We start from the raw sequence: 6,067 nt of genomic DNA, 5'->3' as shown, positions 1-6,067 counted from the left end.
TAAGTTTAACTGTTGACTCTTTTGTAAGAAAGTGCTAGACTTACACCTTTTTTACTTTTGACTCAACCCTAACCCAACCCTTAACCCAACGGTAACCCGAATCCATTTTGAACCCAGATTCGATAAAATGCTTGACTTTCCCCCTAACGTTTTTACTATTATTATTGTTTTAACCTATAACATACTTGCCCCTTGCAAAGTATTTCATTTTCTTGACCCAATATGAGACGACGAAAAAATAGCTGGACTAACCCTTTGTGGTTTTATAGTAAATTGTTGACAACAAAACTTTGATAACCGTGTCTTTCCTATTTGGTAAATATAATAATGAACTTCTCCTGAAGTTTTTCATATTTTCACCAATATCATTTCAAAACAAAAAGGCTTGACTTATCCTTTAGCGATTCGTTTTCTTCAGTTTTGGACCCCAAACGGATGGACTTACCCCTTGTAGGCCTTTTGTACCTAACAATTGATTTACCCCTTGAAATTGTTTTAATTGTTTGCTTTTTTTGATACAATTAATAGATATAATTAACATGACAATGGGGTAAGCTTTACAACTATGGTAAAACAGGGCAAAATAATTCGTGAACAAAATGCAGAATGTCGCAGAAATGTTTATATCACAAATTGATAAGCTATTATATTTTGTATTTGTCTGTAAACAAAATATGTTTGTTATTATTATTTATCATTATTGCAAAAGCTGATATTAGCATCTAATTCATTACTTTCCTTTTAAAAGAAGTCACACCAACAAAAACAAACGATAAAGGCAAATAGAACATTACCTCATAATTAGTTTATTAACGAACGTATCGACATTTGGTGATATAATAATATTGATATTTAATCTTCATTATTAACTGTACACTAGATATACATACAGCAGCAATGACTATTATTTTTTATTTGAATGATATTTTTTTCTTACTTAAAGGATGTCCGACACAAAGGTAAACTTGAACTTCCCATTCACTCATTCTCCCCGTCACAGACGAATCTCAAATGCACTAGGGCGCCCTCTCCCGCCTATGTTTCCCCTCGTAAAAGGGTAACCACGGTGCAAGTACACACACTCGTCACATCACTCTAAGGACAAATTTCATAAAGCTGCTAAGCACAAACATTTGCTTAGAGTGGAATATCTTACTTGATAAAAACAGGACTATCAACCGAATTTCTATTTGTTGCATATTGTTGTGACTTGTATTCAGCTGTGACTTGAATTCAGCTCTTGAAAATCACGTGGGAATTTGGTTGATATCAAGGAAGAAACTTCATGCTATCATATGTGTGTGCTTAGCAGCTCTATGAAACTGGGCCCTGATAATGGGTTACATGTATTTCTACTTTGACCGTACACGAATGGGCGTATACGGCTACGACTGTTGCTAAGGGTGTTTGTAAGGATGTTATACTTCAACGCATGATGACACGGAAATCGAGTCAAAGCTGTAGCCTATAGTCATAGCCGCCATTTTGGTTAGGCAGCTTATGACCATACCTGGGATGGATGGTGACACTCCGGGCAAAAGCACAACATTTTGCCCCCATGATCCTCAAATACAAATCATTTGCCCTTTTTGACAGGAACCACTATGTTTATACACCATAATTGTGATTCTCAGTGAGAAGGTGATTTAAAGCCATTATACACTTTCGGTACAAAAAAGTTCACAGATTTACAAATAAGTTACAGGGTTTACAGAAGGTAATGGTGAAAGACTTCTCTTGAAATATTATTCCATGAAATGCTTTACTTTTTGAGAAAACATTAAAACAATATCAATTCTCGATAGCGAGAATTACGGATTTTTTTTTAAACACGTGTCATGACACGGCGAAACGTGCGGAAACAAGAGTGGGTTTCCACAAAAATGTTCACAAATTTGTTATTTTATTTGTAAGTTGTGATACACGAAGTGTGGGACTTGGACAATACTGTTTACCGAAAGGGTATAATGGCTTTAATTGGTAAATTATTATGGTGTTTATGGAAATCCAAAATGACTGCCATGGGGGAAGTGGTTCACATAGAAGATGCAAAGTTTAGGTAATAACAAGCATGTAAAAAACACGTGGCGCTTTTGTGCAGAAGGTCCACTTCTATCTCAAACAAAATACGGTCATAAGCTGCTAAAATGTCCCTTTAATGTTGGTACTCTTTGGGATCACCTACCAGGTTAGTATATTTTTCATAATTAGTTAACCCGTATCACCACACACATCACAGACAAATACATTGGTTCACACACTGCTGCTAATTCTCATCACTGAGACGGCTTATTTTCTTTGTCCCTGTGAATACACACTCTGCCAAGTAGACCATGCGACCCTTTCTATACAAAACTAGTTAACTAAAAACATTCCAGGGCGTTTTCGCAGGCAAAATAATGCACTAGTCTCCTGGGAAAAAAATGTGACACTTAATTCATAACTCCAACATACATTCCACGGTTTTAAAATAATTAACGCACTATTCAGTCATAACAAAGGTTGATACAGAGCAGACAGTGCAATCTCTTTAAACATACCACTGAATATTTTCGTCCATTTGTCTGTTAACAAAATTGTCTTTAGGAAGTTCCGGCGGCCGACTTCACAACCGTGGTGCGTATCTTGCTCTTTGGCGTAAAGTTTCTTCAAATCGGCCACACGCTCTGTGGCTCTTGTGCAAACATAATGATGTCACATGTTACACCGTCTAGACTTGAACACATTAATCAATGTGGAACATCCCTCTATTTTGAAGTTTCACTTGGAAACCTCCGTATCCCAAGTGACACTAGACTTGACTCAAGTCTCAATCTCGCGCCGTGCCATCGCCGGAAAACGATTGTCTTGTGATGCTCTGCATTCCCCAACCTGTTCCGGGGACACGATAGCTACATTTTGACTGCGGGCATGGTTAGGGACTTCTCGCACGAGAACGGGACTTGAATCAAGTCTACAGTGACCCAAGTCTCCCAAAGCAAGCGTCAATAAAAACACCTGATACATTGAGAACATAATTTTAGTTCCTCATTGTTTCAACTTCCATTATAAACCATGAAAACCCTCAATTTAACACGACACCCGGGTCATGTTTGTTAAATAAATCAACAGACATACACGCCCACTCGTTAACACGTTTTGTCTACATACTCTGTCTCTTGTTCGCCCAATGTTCTCTGGCTGATTGGTTAGGTACACACAATGAAGCCGAGGACGTGATTGGTGTCAACGACTTTGACACACTCACCGCTCTCACTCAGAAACACCCAGCTCTCACACATTTACTGTCAGTGCAGATTCCTTTGCTCTGGTCACAAACATCCTTGAAGAGCTTTTGATTGTACACAAGATTGTAGGAAACGGCTCCCTCTGTCAAGTAACGTAGTTTTGAGAAAGATGTAATTCCTCACTCAAATATTAAAGGTTTTCAGACCCGAAGCCTCCACTATGCATCTGAAGGCACACATCTGCAACAAGGGTGTTTTTTCTTTCGTTATTTTCTTTAGACTTTAATGACTATAAATTAGTAAACATTTTCAAAGATTTTTTCCTGTAAGTTTATGTTGGGATACATTAAGGTGAGAATACTTGTCCTTGCCAGTTAAAGGTGTCCAGTTTATAATCGTCAATAATTGTTAAAGACAATGGCTGGACAGGCATAGTAAATGTGGACCAGAGACATGCGAGGTCCACACGAAGGTTTTTGAAGCACACGTCCACAAAGTATTTTCACCAGTGTTAGTGTGCAAAACAAAAGGATATCGATAGAGGGTGTGATACACACGTGTGTAAATCACCCGGAATCGATAACCCAATATGTGTTCCCAGTTTTGTAAACCTTTTGGCAACAGCTCCCATTATTTGTAGGCCCTACATAGTTTCAGAACTATGACTCCTTCAGCCAACCGGGGACCACAGTGTGTCTTTCATTGGTGGTCCCCGGTTTGAATGTGTACCTACACCAACACCCTAAGTGTCCTTTGTTACAACAATATTAAAGACATATTGTCCCATTTGTTAAAACGACCTCAGTTCGACTAATTGTCAATACGTGTACACACAAACGCAAACCCTAACACACACATTTTCTCAGTTTTCTCCCATTTATATTGCACACAAACTCAAATAGAGAAAGTCAAAACACCCTGATCCATTTTGTAAAACCTAGTACAAACAATCACACACACATCGACAACCAAGTATAAATAAAACTACACCTCACATTGTTAGAGAGCAGTCTCAGCCGGTCTTGTACATGAAACCAAAACCGAGGACGGCCTCGCTCATTCAATACACCCGGATCATTTTGGTTTAAAGGCACTGGACACCTTTGGTAATATTATCGTCAAAGACCAGCACTTTTCACGTGTTCCAACAACATTATGCATACATAAACAAATCTTTGGGCATTTCGACTCGATTGATCATCGAAGTTGAAAGAATATTACTCTCTGTGCTTTCAGATATGCCTGGAAAAGGCTCATGCCTTGAGTATTTTAATAACTAAGTGATAAATTACCTCTTTCTCAAAAACTACGTTTCCTCAGGGAAGCTGTTTCTGACAATGTTTTACACTAGCAACAACTCTCCATTGCTATAGTTACCGAGTAAATTGTTATGCCAAAACTTTGTTTGAGTAAGTATCAACAGTGTCCAGCGCCTTTACAAGTCCTGTGTGAGCAGATATGCACATTCTCACAAACACAGTCTGCCTCCATCATTTCTAATTCTCCTTTTGAGAATTATTGTGTTTTTTCCCCCGCCCTTTACAGTTTCCTTTAGACTTTGAATACAACCACATTGTCCACCACACAATCTTTATAATTCCCTTACAATTTTTCATTATGTTGTTCCCTTCGTTGTGTGCTTTGATCTCCATAAGGTACCGAAAGTATAAGCACCTTCAACATGTATGATAGTCTGATGACGAAACGAGCTAAACAAAATAACATTGCACATAATACTATAAGACTTTGAAAAGGACCCATACAAAGGGGTGTGTAATTTGTATCCTTAAAAGTTACTTTGTGTTAATCTAAACTGTTCCCGTACTACTTCGTCGAAAACAGTTGAATCTCCCAAAACTTAATGCGAGTCTAGGAGAATTTCCTAGTGTTTGCTTGTAAATATTGATGTCGGAGATGCGGTGCGTGCCCACTTCGCTAAAATGCGGATAGATTTGACGTTCTTGATGAACCACCATGCCCGTTTGTTGCCGTTTTCTCAACAAGTAGACATTGTATCCAGCTGAAACTCACAGGTGACTTCATTGGTCTATCAATCAGCATTGACAACAAAACAAAACAAAACAATCTACGACCCTTTCCTAAACCAATTCAGGTATTTGACGCTATGATGCTTTACACATTTAGTATGAAAGGCCTATATAAAAACATGTTAATATTAAATTATGAATTATTGAAGCGATTTTCTGAAATATTCAGTGGCAATAAAACAACTCCAGGTTGACGACCTGACGCTGGCGGTCAGTTTACTATAGGTTTGTTTGGATGCTTGAAGACGTCGCTGCGAATCCAAGGCTACGATATACATTTTGAGCGTGCTTTATTTTATTTTTTTACAAGACTTAGGATGACCAACGATTGACATTGTTTTTATAAATAGTTTTAATCAATTAAAATTTAATATCTGGAGTTTCTGTCCCTGTATCCCTGGTTTGTAAAACAGCTCGAAAAAAAACCTGGAGGTACTTTCTTGATACAGTAATTAAAGTGAATGTATACACGTTTGGTAATTACTCAAAACAAATATTAACTTAAAAACTGACTTGGTAACGAGCATTGGAGAGCTGTTGATTGTATAAAACATTGTGGGAAACGACTCCCTCTGAAGTCGCTACGAATCCAAGGCTACGATATACATTGAAGTAACATAATAAAATGTTTCTAATTAGAAGTCTTTTAGTCCTATCTGAAAGCACACAGATTCGTCCAACAAGGGTGTTTTTTTTCTTTCACCATTTTCTCTCACAACTTCGATGATCGATTGAGCTCAAATTTTCACAGGCTTGTCATTTTATGCTTTTGATGGGATACACCAAGTGAGA

Source organism: Asterias amurensis, chromosome 9, assembly GCF_032118995.1.
Source record: "Asterias amurensis chromosome 9, ASM3211899v1".
Taxonomy (NCBI): Eukaryota; Metazoa; Echinodermata; class Asteroidea; order Forcipulatida; family Asteriidae; genus Asterias; species Asterias amurensis.
This window is presented reverse-complemented; position numbering follows the sequence as displayed.